The sequence below is a fragment of the Anser cygnoides genome, chromosome 11, assembly GCF_040182565.1.
Source record: "Anser cygnoides isolate HZ-2024a breed goose chromosome 11, Taihu_goose_T2T_genome, whole genome shotgun sequence".
NCBI lineage: Eukaryota > Metazoa > Chordata > Aves > Anseriformes > Anatidae > Anser > Anser cygnoides.
In genome coordinates, this window is record NC_089883.1 from 6416996 (window position 1) to 6433895 (window position 16900).

The following is a 16900-nucleotide window of genomic DNA, read 5'->3' on the forward strand; positions in this document are numbered from 1 at the left end:
GCCCTCTGGACCTCTGTCCCCACCCCAATATTCAGAAATGGCTGTAACAACTCAGATGTTCAGCCAAACGGCCCAGCACAGTACAGAAATACCATAGCAAACATCTAAATCCTTCCAAAAAGTCTATTTATTCACGAAAAGCTCCTGGGTTGTCAGGGACCTAACCACCCTACAATGTGGTTCTCTTCTGGCCCATTCATCTTTTTCTTCCCATAAAAAAAGTGTATCCACCCATGTCTCTAATACAACTCCATTGTTGGTAACTGGGAGCCCTGATATCCTCCAGCTGTGATGTTTTGCTGTCATGGCATGGATTTCATCCTCATTGTTCCCTTCATCTTCAAGTCCTCCTCCCAGCTTTATTTCTCATGTTGCTTCACTAGTTTGTTATTTATGTTGTGTGATCAACTGCTTTACTACAAGCACTGTAGCATGACGGATAACAGCACTGTATGTATTTTTTTTAAGTGTGCACTGGCTTTTTCCCCAAATGCGCATAGTGGGGAATCATCAGAAATAACTATCACCTTTCCCCAAGTTCAAAATACTTTTAAAAAAATATTCAATATTTTTAAGCATCAGCATTCAGAACGTTTTACACCTTAATCTGAAGTAAAAGCAGGCTGCACCACTCTGCCATGGATCCATTTCCAAGGTAGGGTAGAAAACAGATCTATAGAGGCTGAAGATCTTGTATTTAAGATTCATTTTCTCCCTTAAAAATCTAGAACATCCCCCAGCACTAGTGCGTGAAGAAGTGAGACAAGGATGAAATGAAGGCAGGGAGAAGTTGGGCTGAGGACCTGGCCAGAGGTCAGGATGGGGAGGTCTGTTTGTCTGTGGGGCATGAGAGTCCCCATTGCTATGAACATTAACTCAAAGGGCAGGAGGTACTACAGAAAGCTAGATTAGAAAAAAATCAGAGGGCAGAGAACTGACCCAATTCATATTTCCCCCTTTGAAAGGCCTGCAATTATGTCCTCCCTTTGCACCCTTATCCTCCATTTCTTTTTATTTTAAGCCATCATAGCTACATTCTCCTCAGAGTACAGTTACACTCCACTAAAAGCTCCAGTTTATTTAACAAAAAGCCATTATCTGCACATGTTCCCTGTGCTCCAGCAGGCAGAAAGCACCGTGTTCAAACCAGCAGCCAAGCTGCTCTCAGCTCTTTTGTGCTGTTTCTTTAATTTCAGCTGCATCTGGGTTCAAAGACACATCAGATTCCGGTCTGCATCTTATATCTCAGGCTCAAACAAGGACCCAGGGTTAAGACAAGTGGATCCTTGCTGTCTTTCGCAGGTATTCTTCAGGGCATCAAAGTTTCATTTGAACTGTTACCTTAGAGTCAAGAAATATATTGCTCATGGATCTCCAGGGAACATGACACAAGTGAAAGTTATTAAGTGCACAGCCTCAATATTTGTCCATCCCTGCCCAAAGAGGCACAAGACAAGGCTACTCACTTCCTGGACAATAACCGGTCAATCATTTCAAAGCCTGGGGGGAGTAAAAGCACTAACTGTGGTATTAAAGCAGAGCATCATTAACAGCGCTGTGCGTTCACTGCAGCAACATAATGAAAAGGGAATATTTATAGCCAACATTCATTTATGCAGTGGGCACATCTACCCCTACAAAAACTAATTCTGAGGTTTACGACACCTTAAATATTATCAGACCTGGTCTCACAAAACCTGAGGCTCTTCATCAGCCAGTGGCTGCAGATGGCATTTCAGTGTCACATCCCAGAACAGCCAGACACAACTGGTTCACTGCTTATACAAGAAGGGCAGAAATCCTACCTCGCAATAAACATGGCCTTTTTTAAGGTATTATTAAGAGAGATTTGCTGGGTTTCATCAGAGATGAAGGAGGCAGAGAGACACTGATGGCAGAACGGAGACTAAAAGCACAATGCTGGACAGAGCTTGGTTGGGAATTTTATATATTTGGGCATTTACCACACCCATGGGTGGTAGCTCGCAAATGGTCAGTAAAATACAGAAGCACACAGAGGATTGTTTTCAAAAAGCTTATTTTTGCAGCCAGAAGACAAGCTCAATAATTAACAGCAGTCATGTTCAGAACAGATACCAGGAAATTAACTCTGCTTATTTTTTTCTCCTCCACATGCAGAGCATCCTAAGGTCTGTGGATACAACCAGAGGATAAAGTGGATGCTGAAGGGAAAAATGCAAGGTCTCATTTACAAAGCAGTCAGGAGAACTGTGGGAAAGAGAGGATAAAATATTACTGCAAGCTAACAACAGTAGGGAAATGGCATGAACTATAGCAATGCTGCTGATAACAAAAGCATTTACCTACAAATTAGAAAAACTGGGAAGTCTGCTTTTTTTCTTAATGAATTTTTGGGTTCTCAGGCTTTCATTCTGGGTTTAATTTTTTTTTTCCCCCCCCTCTCCTTTCCAGTGTTATTTCACAGGCAGGCCAAGCCAGAGCTATTCTAGCTGATGGGTAGCTATGTTACAGAAGAAAGCCTTCCTTTGGTTTGGGGGTGGGATGAAGGGAGGTGGCGCAGGGGAACAGGACATAGCAGGAACTGAAATCTGTTCTTTACCACTGGGGCTCACAGAAGAGCTTCACAAGCTTTACAGCCAGACAAACCACAGCTGTGCAGCATGACAGTACAAGTTTATTTCACTGAGCAACTGTAGCTCAAGTCTTATCAGCTCATGCTAATTAGCTCACCAGAACAGGTTCCTAGCTTCCAACACTTACCTGTCCCAAATACCCCACCACCAAAGCCCTGAAAGTGCAAAGCCTTCAGATGGACAGAGCCAGAAACAACCAGCATTAACGCTGCACACACCTAATACCCTCAGGAGGGAGGCAAGTCTTAAAAGCAAGTCAATGGGACACATTTACAGTCTAGAGAAGACTTCTCAATGTAAGTTATCAAATCAGGCATTGCATTTTAACTTGAACTGCAGCTGACAGACCTCCAGGTCTCTGGTCGTTTCCCCAGAAAGGACTTTGGACCATCGCAGGTAGAATTTCTTTACTTAAGTTTTCAGTCTGCTGTAAAGTGCTATTCCTTATTACCACCAACATCCATTCTTTGCACATAGCACTTCTCACTACTGTCTTCGGGAAAAAAAAAGTTATGCATGATGAATCTTCTTGTGACCTTTAGTGTAAACTTCCCACAGCAAGAAGAATGCCTGAGCTGCCTTGGCCAGCGTGCACGCTCACAGCCAGCACAACACCAGCTGAGACACTGCCCTTTGGGCTCATGTCATTTATCAAGATAGGAGGCTGTCAGGCTCCTGCCTGACACACACTGGCCCAGGAAAGGAAAGCGGTGACAGTTCACCTGAAAAAAGTAGTAATAGAACACAGCTGGGTGTTTTGGTAGGAGAAAAATTCTACATGGCAAATATATCCCACTGAAAAATTGGAAGCAGACTAATTGAAGACCAGAGAGATCTGGGCAGTGGGGGGAAGCTGATCCTCGTGAGCAGTTTGGTGGGTGGCTGCAAAAGCAAAGAGAACACCTAAGACTTGTGCTTAATGCATTAAGAGAACTCAACCCACCAGCACCTCCTGTCCCCCCTTCACACCCTCTCCCCAAAAACATGATTTATATCAGGAACAGTAAGGAAGGAGGACAAGCATTGTTGAAGGACACACTTAAGCAAAAAGCTCTCCTCGATTATTTTTTATATCAATACAGAAAACCAAGGGCTACTTCTGTTTTGCTCAGAGTGAAGGCAGCAATCCCTCCCACAGCAAGTAGCATCACCTGGAGCATCTCACACTCTTCAGAAAGGCTGCACCATACACTTAATTGACATTTGCAATACTTTACAATATGAGACCAGAACTACTTGGCTTAAACTTTTGAGTATAAAGGTTAAATCATTTCCTTTATGAAGGTGCTTGGGATGGAAAGAAAAATGAATTCAATAACAAGTCAGCTCACTCCACTGGTTAGTGCATGTAACCTTGCCTATTGCCTCAAACTCACTCCATCCTTACAAAAGCTTTGGAGAACAGAAGCAAACAAAAAATGACAGTGCAGAGAGCAGAATGGGAGAGCAAAGGAAGGAAAGAGCAGTTCTCATCTCAAAACAGATGGAGAGTGGCTGGAGCACAGATTCGGAGTTATTTCTGCAAGAACAATGAACAGATTATTAAAAGCAGCCCATCTTATACTGTCACACTGATCCACAGGAGTCTTTCCTAGAAAACCTAGCAGCTTTCTTCCCCATTCCCAACTCACAGCTTTCTGAGATCAATTCCACAAGTAACCACATCCTTTCCCTTGAGATCTTCTTTCCTTCTGTTCCAGCCTTGCTGTGGACATGGCAGTGATGGTGCACTCAACCTGCCTCACACCACCTTATTACCCCCTAACAGCACAAGCAGCGGTCATCCCAGGACTTCTCCACTCTATTTCAGTGCATTGACTGACAACCTAATGGCAGAAGCACATAGCAAAGCATTTCCCAGTGCTCAGATGAAGTGTTGGAATAAAGACCATGAACATCAATTGCGAAGTTTCTGCATAACTGAGCACAATAGATTTGACATTTCAATCACATTAACACAAGACAGATCTGCTTGACTGACAGTCTCTAATTTGACTGCTGGATCTCACCTTAACTGCTTCAAGTTCAAGGCAAGTATACATTTTATGTACATGTATTGTCTGTCCTTCCTAAAAATTGAGCCCAGTTTCTCCTGAATTGAAAGCCAGGGCTTTAATGGACTGCAGAAAAAAATCAGACCCCCTTGATTAGATATGATGGGACTCCGCAGATAAGACCTGCAAAACGCAGTCACCAGCAAGACCAATCAGTCACTTAAGAGAAAGTCACCTTGCTTCATAAATCCCTAAGGTGCAGGCTTTGCTCAGACTCCTGATCAACTGCTCCATCAACTGGATTCTATCAAAAAAGGAGGAAATTATGATCCAGGCAAGGAATTTGCTTTTATGCCTGCTATCATCCTGAGGGGAACCCAAGCTGTGCTTACAAGTTGCTAAACTTCTCACCCCCTGTGCTATATGCTAAATCTACACTTAGTGGAACAAGGCCTTGTATAAGCAGCACACTTTATTAATCAGGGATTTTAAAGAGACTTTCACTTCTCATAGTTGGAGGGCTACCTTTCTTAAAAGATTTAAAGCTTTTCAGATAAGATTTTCCTTTTACACAGAGGAGCAGAGCAAAGGACACATTCCCCTTTTTGCTCCCCCAACCACACTGATTATGATATATGGCAGGTGATGAAAAGCAATTTCTAAGAGTAACAAATGTGCTTTTTCTCTGGTCCTCACCTGAGGAAAACTTCATTGCCTGCCTACCACCAATTGATTTGCCAGGTTCCAGTTGAAGCAGCAAATTGCCACAGTTATCCAGGCATTTCTCAAGGCTTGCACCCTCACGTATGTCAAACACACAGCATCTCTTTTTGGGTATTCCAGAATACACCAAAGAGGTAACTGGCAAGTCTCAGCAGCTTCAGGGCATCTTTGCTTGCCACATCTGAACTTTGCCTTAGGTATTTTCTTAATATCACTTCATAACAATTTCAGGAATGCTCTAAGGGTCTGAATCTTCAAGCTCCCTGAGGAATTTTATCTTTTCAATTGAATAGCAAGGTCTACCAAAGATTAGGACTCGAGGTTTGGTGTCATAGATGTCGCCCTACCACAATCCTGGCACACAGCTATGTACTAATTCCAAGAGAAACAAAGGTATAATATGTGCAAGACCAACCTTGGACTTTGCTCCCTAAAATGAAGAGCTTAAATACTATCAAGGTACCTTCATCTGTCAATAGTGGCCTATGGATCACAAAGGAATTGCCTCAGAGGCATAAATACCATCCGTATTTCTGGCCTCTGTCCAAGCCATTGACCTCTTTACTGCACGTGCAGCAGAAGGGATAAATGTAGCCACTGACATGTCCAGGCAAACCCCTCAGGTATCCAAACCCAGGCTGGGACCCTATAGGGACTATAGGCACCTTAGCAGACATACCTCTGGAGACAACACATCAAGAAAAACTTCAGGAGACAACAGTCTCTGATAACTCTTTTTTTTCTAGAGCTGCCTTACTACAGACCAGGTCCTATCAAGCTGCAAAGCCATGCCATCACTCTTTGTGACAGAGGGCATCACACATTGTGCCAGAAGAAAGATCTGATGGTCAACTGACCTGCTGTGATGGCCTGTCTTGCTTGGAAATACAACCTAGCAGTGGTTCTTTGCACTACTTAGCTGCAGCTACGCTCCTGCATCTTGTCACCATCCCTGCCTCCATAGCTGTGGATTTTCATATGGAAATGCTTTTGTAGCAACTCTGCAGCCTAGTGCCCATTCTGGGAGGAAGCCACAAAAAAAAAGTTAACAGCTCCCGGCCACGTCCCTGCCCTGTGACACACAGGGCCCATCCTAGCAAAGCTCCAATAGCAAAGCTATAACAGCATTTCGTTATCAGCCGAGGGGCCCTCTGAGACATCAACATTAGGCTTTTCATCAAGACTATCTTTAACATGCAACAAAGGAAAATGTTTCCATTCACAATGGCAAATGTTTACCATACTTGGCTGCAGAAAGATACCCCAGCTGTTACCCATAGGCCCAGAGGAAAAAATATCAATAACCAGCTATTAAATCTTCCGCTGATGCCTCAGCAATCTCTGGTTATGTTCCCATTCTGCAGGGTAAGTGTATGCACAAACAGAAGAATAAAATCCATTGCTCTCCATGGGACTATTCAGACCCTGACTTGGTGCTCTGGAGGAACTGAGGCAATATTTGTGAACCACAGCTGATGAGAGAGGCAGAAGGACGAGATGAAAGAAGGGAAGAACTGGAAGTCCTCTGAAGGGAGCAGTGCTCAGCTCCTCAGTCATCAGCTCCCCAGATTTCACTCAAGTAAAAACGAAGAGTGAATGTATCCACAAAAAGATTTAATTTGTTTCATGCTATTTTTCTTGGCAATTCCTTGGTAAAAGGTGATAGGGCTCGTATGAATGATCCATCCACTCAAAAACTCTTTGAGCCAATATGTTTTCACAAACAGCAGCTTGATCAATTTGCCCGAGGATTTGGGGATTTTCAGGTTAAATGCAATCCTTAATATATAGCACACCCTGAGAAATTAGCTCTTCTGGAAATTATTGAATCCTTCACTACTTTTCTGAAATCATTCTGTGCTGTAAGTGCCAGCAATGGATTATACAACATCTTGAGAACAGATATGAAAATAAATGGAAAATTCACCTTAAAATTGTTTCTGCCTGCCAGAAAACCTGCTGTCTTGCACCACTCTGCTCAGGTCTTCTTTTGTTTCAAGAGTTGTTCTTTTTGTAGTCACAAACATAAAGAGTATTTGCATATGGATAACAAAGCAATACTTTCACTAGCTTTTTTTTCTTTTAAATCTTGTTTTATTATTGACCCTGATAAGCCTGAAAAACAAAAGTCACACATTGCTCCAGATACAGCAAGCTATGTAGACATCACCAAAAAAAAAATCCTATAAAGCACTACTAAGTACCTTGTTTTTTGTTTTTTTTTTTTTTAAAAAACACACTGCCCATCTCCCCCCTTTGACAAGCTCCCCTTTCCCTAAGTATTCTGGTTTTCTGCATCTTTGCCTGCCACCAGACTCAGTCCCCGACAACTTTCAGAGCCATTGTTACCATGTCATTATGTGAACTTTCTGCAAAGTTTGTACAAATCTGAATCCTTCAGTTTGGGTGCAATTTCCTCTTTTCCCTCCCCAGCATAGGATTTCCAATGCCTCCATCAGTTCTCGAAATGCATAAACAACGGCATTTTAGCCTCCACTATTTTTTTTTTTAATCTTAGTCTCAGAGAGCAACCATTTGTCCCCCAACAAAAGAAACTGAAGAATTCCTGTACACTATGGTGGCCAAACAAGAAAGCCACCAGGATGAAAAAAATCACTAAAGCAATCTTTAGCTTTGCTGTGGGCACAGCCTTTCATAGAGCTCGCCGTAGACATGACTATTCCAAGAATCTCGTTTTATGTCACTAACCACTCCAAACACATGCATGGACAACACATGTTGAATAAAATGGTCCATATGGCATCCCTTACAACTCAAGTGGAGATGGCTCTTCAGACACGTGCTGCAAGGAGATGAGGAGCTGCTGGGCAGGTCCATTGCTGACCTCTGATGGTCGGACACAGACTTACACGGCCAGGGGCTGCCTCCTGGGCGAGGTGGGAGGATCCCCCAGCCGAGGAGCAGATCCTGAGCTGTTCGACTAGACATCAAGCAAGGAGTTCACAGAGAATAAACCACCTTGGAAAGCACTCTGCTTTAACCCAACCGCCTCTTCTTTGCAGAGACCAGTCTGAACACAACCTTGGATCACAGGATGAGTAGGAAGCTGCAAGTCAGTGGGGTAGGATCATCCTTGAAAACGGAGTTGGGGGTCCCACATTGCGTTCAGACCTCACCCAACCACAGCAAATGCATTCGCAACCCACCGGTGCCCATTTATAAGGTATGGGGAGACCTTAGCCTCCAGAGCTCCGCTCTGCTACATCAAGTTCAACAGCAGCACTGAAGGTACTGAAACCTCCTGCCTCGGCAGCCACAGTCAGCTCGGCAGCTCCAGATATGAACACAAACCAGGGCCAGCACGACTGATAATTAGACCTGGTCATCATCAGTGTTTATTCACTGCAGAACAACACACCAGAAACAGGAAATATGTGGCGGAGGGAGGCACTGGAGAAAGGGCGAGATGTTTCAGACCAACTGCCTCTGCCCCACCCTACTTCTTTCCCCTCCCCAAAAGTCATGGGAGAGCTAAAATAACATTTCTTTCAGCAAATGTCAGATGGAGGAACTTTCATGACTCATCAGCTGTTGTTTTAGCCTGCAAGGGACTATAAATTACACTAATTAGAACATGGTATTTTTCTTGCAGTTATACAAAACACTGTCTCTTCCTGTGACATCTAAGAGCAGAGCCATCAAGCAGAAGCGTGCTCAGTACATGTTTTAACTAGAATCCACAATTCACTTGCATGAAAAATCCTCCTAGCAGCAAATTGGTGAGAGCTGGCAGAGTGCATCAAGAAAGCTGTGCTGAATTATGAGAGTAGGGAGAGTAAATTAGCGGCCAATCAAACCTGCCCAACAAGAAACGGAGCCATTCCTTACTGTCAAGGACTACAGCACCAGTATCACTTTCATTCTGAGCAGGAAAAAAAAAGGTAATTTACAGGGTCTTCAGTCACACACACCACCAGCCCGTGCAGGTAATAAGTTTAGCAGTTGGGATTGCGTGTGTTCTGTGGGAGCAGCTTATTTGCATTTAGCCACATACACACACGCACAATCTTAGACAAGCCAAACAGAAAAGCCTGGATATAAGCTGTCACTTCAGCTTTCAAGCCTGAATTATCCCAGCAAAGTAAAAGCAGGGATTTATTCAGACCCCAACATCCCAAATCTGGCCATTACAACAGCCTCCTGCAGAGCCACTGCCCTGGCTCACCTTCCAGCAGGATTCCCTCAGAGCCAGATACAAAAAAGGGATTTTTCTGCTGCACTCCTCGAGTGTGGCAGTGCAGTATGGAGCCCCAGCCCATACACCCCCACCTTGGGGCCTGTATGTGAACAATGCACCCCCGGGGATGTAACAGATGAGCCCAGGGCCGTGGGGCAGACAGGAGGTGGATAGCAAGCAAGGAGGGACCTCTAGCCTTGGCCAACAAGTTGTCAACTAGATCTAGTCACACATTTTTCCACAAAAAATTGCCTTCTTCCTGGAGAAGGAGTGACTTTTCTCAAAACAGGACTGTTGTGTTTCATAATGTTTTAAAGAGTTTATCAAGTTCAGCACTAGCTACTTTGATTTTCATAGAAGTCTCATGTGCCACTGCCTAGGCTGGCAAAGACTAGGATATCCCCATTAGGTGTTGCCACCAGGCTTTCCAACAATGTGAGGAAAAAATGAAGATAAAGCTTTAAAAAAAGAATACTGTCTAAGTAGCAAAACCACTGCACAACCCATAGCAGAACTGCCTCCAGAATCTCCCAAGGCAAGCAACAAGAGTAGAAGGCGTCTGCTTGTGCTCTGCATGGAGATCGCAGCCCAGGAGTTGGAGGGGAGCAGCGAGGGCCAAAGCCCTGAAGATTATCTCCGTGCTGAGAAACACAAGCCTTTGGCACCAGCAAAACCCAAAGGAGCATTTCCCCAGCTGTTGGGAGCGGGGGCCTGCAGGGATCCCTCGCACTGCTCCGTGCGAGGCACCGCCGCAGCCAAAAGCAGCTGGAGCCCAAGTGCTTGAGGGCAGCTGCTCCAACAGCCCCCCTCCATCCCGAGCTGGGGGGCACGGGGAGATGGGCCCAGCTGCCTGCAGATGCTTCCCCTGGGGCCGGCCCCACAAGCGCTGGCTCCGTGCCCCGGCACCAACAGGGATGCTCAACTGCCCGCCACCTTGGGGGGGGAAGAAGCGGCCCCCTTCCCCTCGCCCTTCCTGCTGGAGTTAGCAGCTCGAGCGCAGTGGTATCTGGCGGACATCTGGCCACTTGGATTTCCAGACAGTGACTCATGCACACATCCTGGGACAGCAGAACCTGGGGTATATGACCAAAGGCCCCGCGCTTTCCCTTGATTGTGCAAGATTTAATTTGCACCTGAGCCTCTTTCAGGCCAAACGAGCAAGGGGCTGGTTGGGGTATTGCATTCACCCCCCCCCCCAAAAAAAAAAAAAACAGCCCTTCTGGCAGGGCAGCAATGCACCAAGGGGATCACACAAAGGGCCACGGGGGGATTTGAACACACAGCTCCGCAGGCCAGGGCACCACCAAGGGAGCCACATCGTACATTAGAAATTGAATTCCTTAAGCAGAATACATGCAGCAGGGGAATGAGTCAGAAAGTTTGTTTCTGCTGTTTGCCATAAACCACCCAGGTGCAACACAGGCAAGTCTCCTGAGCAAACGAGGTCGCCAGCACCTCGGCTGGGGTTAGCAGAGAGCAGATCTTTGCCCCTCACGTCCTTCTGACACAGTGCAGCTGTCCACCAGCTATCAGAGTCTGAAGTGCCCTAATCTAGGGTAACGCTTCTCAGCTAGGGGATTGTGAAAGGCTGAATAGGACGCTGCTAGGTGCTGGAAATATTGTTCCTGTAAGTACAGATGTTGCTACTCCACTGCTAGCCAAGATCTACATCATCCTTTTGAAGCATGTGCAAATGTAAATGGGTCCAGCATTCTCTCACCAGGGCTTTTTAACTCTTAATTTTACAGTAAACAGATTAAAAATAAATAAACAAGTAAAAGGAAATCTTCAGACCCTGTTAAGGCATTACCACCCCCAGGAGGCAGAGATACACTGTGCTGGAAGGTCTCTGCATGCTATAGACACCATAGCAGGACAGCTAAAGGCACAGCCAGGTAAAGCTACCCAAAACCCACGGTACGTTTGTCCTCTCACAGGGCTCCCTCAAAGAGGACAAGAGCCATAGACCCCCTTGCCACCCCCCCAGTCCCACCCTGCTCTTGCAAAAGACCCTAGGTCTCCTCTGCACGAGGCTCGCTCAGTGAAACAGACAGCATATGGCATCCCACAATCAGCCGTATGATCTCATCTTGTCTGACTGCTATTTTTACAGCTTGTTATTAATAAGCATAAACCAGGAATGCGAGGTGCTGTCACGTTGGGTATTCACACGCTTGCAGCCCAGATGTTGCTTTATCAGGATTACACACTGCGGAGGGGCCACACGGGGCTGCGTGCAGGTTATATGGCTTGTTCCCAGCTACGAGCAGGACGTTGGTGAGACAGAAACAGAGCAACAGACCCATCCTCAAATTAAAGAAAATGACCTTTTAACAAAACTATAGCATTAGGCCTACCTTGGTAAGCTGGTGAAGGACAAATCAGGATTTCCAGCACCCACCACAGCCAGCAAGAGACACAAAACTCTGCCAGTGGGACTGGAGGGGTATATGTACCCTGGGTGGGGGTGTCAGCAGAACAGCTGAGCTCCATAACCTTCACGATGTCCCCCACTCCTGCTGGCTATCGCCTCCTTACTGCACTGGCAGAGGGGAGATAAACTGGGGGCACCTGGGGGGGGTCACAGCTGTGGAGCACTCAGCTCTGCTCTCACTTTTGCCAGACCCATCCAAAGTCCTCGCTGGCTTCAGGTCCTCACCACCAGTAAACCCCAGAGCTGGGGTTGGATGATAATTAGTGTGAGCTTCCAGCCTCATAGCATGGGTAAGGGGAAGTCTGCTCCTGAGACCACGAGTAGGCCTGACCTGCTGTTTCCTGGGCTGCACAGACACGGTACGATGAGTGCAGAAACATTCAGATGCCCAACAGGGGCTGCATCCATGCCACTAGCCAGGGTGGTGTCTAGAAGCATTCGCTCAAAGACAGCATCAAGGTCCCATCACTACACGAGTTTGAAGTCCGTGTGTCATCCATCAAGTTCTTTTAGCCTGGATGGACACACAAGTTGCTGGGGGCACTGCAGCCCTACCTTGGCTGGTTTTCCCCAAAAAAAAAGAGACATCTCCCTGCAGAGACTGCCCCAAGAGAGGCTGCAACAAGCCCCCTTTGACCAAAGACACACCGGTCACCTCTCTGACCTCACGACCTGCCGTCATTACAGGGGTCAGCCCTGCCCCATCAGGTACTCAAGTGTTTTGACCTGGAGATATGGAGAACAAAATCTCTTTGAAGTCAGCAATATCCAGAGGAAGAACAAAAGGGGAAAGTGCCCTCCAACACACACAAGGCAGCACGCCAGTGAAGGAGAAGAAGCATCTGGCAGCCTGGCAGGTGTGGAGGGCACACGTATATGACTGAGACATTTAGGTGGTTTCCACCCAAAGCCTTGCAGTCACTCAAGCTGCAGATTAACTCCTGGGTGCAGAAATGTCTGCTCACGTGCTATGTACAACCTTCCAGAGACATACTGCTGGAGACAGGCTCACGAGGAAGGAAGTGAAATACTTCTCACAGATGACGACCAGAAACAAGCATCCAAGGCAGGGGCCTCTGGCCCTGCTGCAAAAGGATGGGGAATGAAAAAATGAAAAATGGGTCAGGGAAGGAAAAGTGTTGTGCCTCCTCTCTCTGGTCGATCAGATATCCCTGCATCTTCTCCTGCAAGTCCCTAGGCCTGAGAGCTGAATCCACGTGAAGCTCTCGTTTCAGCCCCTTCTGAGCTGGGGTGAGGTTTGGGACCGATTTCATGGGGCAACCATGCATGGTGTCTCCTGCTCCTGGGATAAGGTAACGGAGGGGAAGACAGAGACATGGCAAAAGCACATCATGCTCCTGGCACCTGGGGAAACTGAGGAAGGAGGAGGATGCAAGGACCTCTTGTCGAGAAGCTCCTGGATGAGTTCCAGCCACGGAGACCAGCTGGGGCAGTCGGTGGGTGTGGAGAGCCAGAATGAAGAGGAACAGGAAAGACGAAAGGCTTGCCAAAACTGGATCCAAAAGATGACTTTTTTCCAGCCACAAGGCCTTGAAGGGAAGAGGGAAACCTCAGAGGTCCCACAGCTCTTCCCTCCTTCCCTCTCCAGCACCTGCCCGTCCCTGCTCCTGCCTGGGAGCCGACCCCAGGAGCCCATCTCCTCCGCTCGCCCAGCTGGAAAACACACCGAGGAGGGATCCCAGTTTTGAGAACAGAATGGGGCTTCTTAATGCACCATTGTTCAGTGCATAATTGCTTCCTTTCTTTCCCTCACTTCTGGTAAAACCAGGGGCAATTCCTTCTAGCTGGAGGCAGCCTCCTCCGGGTTCTTACTTAAGTCCTTAAAGAGAGACTTTGCAAAGAAATAATTGCTGCCTTTATACTTCAGAGTCTTAACAAATATCTTTCGACCTCATTTCAACACTTAGTGGGTTTTATTTAGGTGTTGAAGGGATTGTCTTTTTTTATTTTAGCTCCTGCAGTTTTTTCTTTCTATTTTTTTCCCCCTTCCTTTCTGTTTCTTTTTCCTCTTTCAATCCCGGAAAGAACATATGCATTTATAAAGTCAATTCAGAACTATTTTTAGGTTCAACGTTGTGCAAATTTAAAATTACTTCCAACAGTAATGTTTAACTCTGAAAAATAAGGTGCTTTGGATCAAATTAAATAAGGCTTTTAAGTAAGAAATATTAGTTTATCCCCAATATATTCCTGCTTAATGCAGGCTAAAATTTATATCCTGGCTCCGAAGGACGAAATTGTCCATCAAATTCTTTACTAAACCTATAAATATCTCAGGAGGTGAGGAGGTCTCATCAGCTCAACACAGCCAGCATATGATGGGGAAACTTCAGAGAAAAATGGCTTTAATAAAGCAAATATGTTTTCAGCAGTGGATGGTGAATGGTCTCACAACAGCAGCACTTACACAATCCTCCCTCTCATGCATGAAAAAGAAATAAAAAATGCACATCTGTATTCAGTGCAAAAGGGAAGATGAAGGAAGATGCAGCCCTTACTGACCCAGGAGGAGAAGCCACCATCTGTGTCCTGTGAGACAGGGCTGGAGCCCATCCACCAGGGTCTGGGGTGGACTAAAAGAAGAAAAAAACATAATCCAGACATAAAGTATCACTTTGCTGCACAAGGACGCATGCTTTTACCTTGTATCGAAGTGCATAATTTGGATTGCTCCTTCACCCGAGGAAAGAGACTGGAAATGGTAGTAACATCATCACAAGGATGCTGAAAAGAGTGACTGGGCTGGCAGTCTCCAGCATGGCTTGGTTTTAGGGCTCTCCTGGACAAACGAGGACAGGCATAGCAACACCCAACATTACAAGATAAAGTATTTGGGATACCCCATATGACAAAAAATTGAGAAATGCTGAACACACATATCCCATACCATGTAAGCAACCTAAAATCACAGAACAGCACATGTGCTGAAGACTGAGAGGGAGAAAGACCTGTATGAGAGCTGACTCTTGACAACCATAAGCTATCTTGCAGACTAGCAATCTATCCTTTTTTTTTTTTTTCCCCCCCCCCAAAGAAATCCTGAAGCCTATGGGCTACACGTTGTCATCAGCAAGAGCTGGGTAAGATCACCTGAAGTTTAGGAGCCCACAGGTTGGCTAAAGCCCATGTGAAAAGCGAGAGAATAGTCTGCCGTAGAAAAGGGAGATGTGAAAAATCAAGAAGAAACCACAAAAAGTTGGAGAAAACAGACTAAGCTTTTTTCCAGGGCTCCCTTTCCAGCCAATACACAAGTTCAGAGTCAAGCAAATATTTCCCAGCACCTCTGTCTGTCACTTCAGTTTTGCATCCTTATCAGCTGTGGATTGGCCCCGTTGCATTCCTCCTGCTCTCCAAAGGGCCAGGAATAAATCACACAGGAATGGTTTGAATGCCTGAGACTTAAGCTCGTGCTTAAAGTTAAGCTTGTGGTTAAGTGATTTGCTGGTGAATTTAGGCTCTGGAGTATTTGGCAGAATTGGGCCTAATGGGTTTGTCCCAGTGGAGTATTCAGATTTGTAGGAAAGCTTAAGAAAATAGTTCTTAAATAAATCACATAATTTCAGAAGTTTGGAAAACTATGTGGTTTTTTTTCTGCTTCGGGTATAATTTTGCAGGGAGGGTGGTCTTATTTTATCAGGTGAACATATCTTCATTACTTACATGGACAATTTATACCTGCGAACTGCACCAGCTCTCTCTCTCCTCCCTCCCCAGCACGCAAGCCCAGATAAGTGTTCCTCACAAATGTATTGGCAGAACAAAAGGTTCTTCATGAACAATATATTTATTGTTCCGGTTTAGAAAAATAAATACATTTTTAAAACGTTCAAATTGAACCAAGGGACTGGGGGGGGGGGGGGGGGGGGATGTAAAGAAGGGATTCGTTTTCCTACCATAACACCTTCTTAAATTAACATTATTACTAAACAAAGACACATCAGAAGACACTTTTAATTAAATTGATTTATGGAAGAATTCAATGGATTCCTGCCAGTTTACACCAGGAGAGATTTTGACCCTAGGTGATTCTGTGTGTGGGAGGGATGTGTACCTCTCACACAGGGGCTTCAGGGGGATCTTTCTGTTTGAATATTAGATAGTCAATCTCTATTTGTGCTTATCATACAGCAAAACCTTGAGGTCCTTGATCACAGATTCTCCTTGCTTGAGATGATTCTTTCTATAAATAACAAAAACCTGAAAAAGCCCAAACTTGTATATCTTTGCTTGTTATGTGCATTTTCTAGGGGTTAAGGGTGGGGAAGCGTGTCACCAGATTGAAAACTTTTCCTATGGTGACCAGCGTTGAGGAGAGAGCAGTCTGGAGGAGCACATGAATGCATTGCACAGGAATACATCTGCACAGCTTCTCTTAGAAAATCCAATTCACTCTATGGCCTTTTTTCCTCTGGCTAAGCAGCCCTTCCCTTCTGGCAGCTTCTGTCGCCCAGCCTTCTCCCCAAGACCCCCCTGCTTTTTCCAAATAGGTCCATATAATCCTCAGCAACCCCTTCATCCTCTCCATTTCAAGCTGCTTTAGAAACGTCTGCCCAGAGGCTGTCCCTGGTACCGCAGCCAGCTGAAAACAGACTGTGTGGGTGAGACCAGATGTCCGCTCATCTCTACCTGCAGGCCTCAGATCCTGGAAGCTCCTCTTCTTTGTGCCATTGCGAGGCAGATATTCATCTCGACCCAGGCCCATGGGTTGAGAAAAAATAAATGAAAATGCAACCTGCCAGCACCGACTGGACTGACGGGTTAAGCCAACGCAGAAATGTGAAGAATGACTGCAGCAGGTCACGCCGGGTAGGCCAAAAGCCAGCTGATGTCTTGAGTGGGTGTTTTCCTGCAGCTGCCTCTGTTCCTGCTGGGAGACCTGTCCAGCTTCTCCAGGAGAGCACAGGGTAATTCCCTG

At 45.8% G+C, this 16900-nt stretch overlaps 1 long non-coding RNA gene across 1 annotated transcript in view; it reads right to left on the bottom strand.

The window, feature by feature from the left end:
* Nucleotides 1-11953, bottom strand: part of LOC106036509 (uncharacterized) — a 193490-nt gene extending 181537 nt beyond the window's left edge. Inside the window, exon 1 of the long non-coding RNA XR_010834103.1 lies at nucleotides 11888-11953. This is a non-coding gene — a long non-coding RNA (uncharacterized lncRNA). The remainder of the gene's footprint in view (nucleotides 1-11887) is intronic.
* Nucleotides 11954-16900: the final 4947 nt, after the last annotated feature.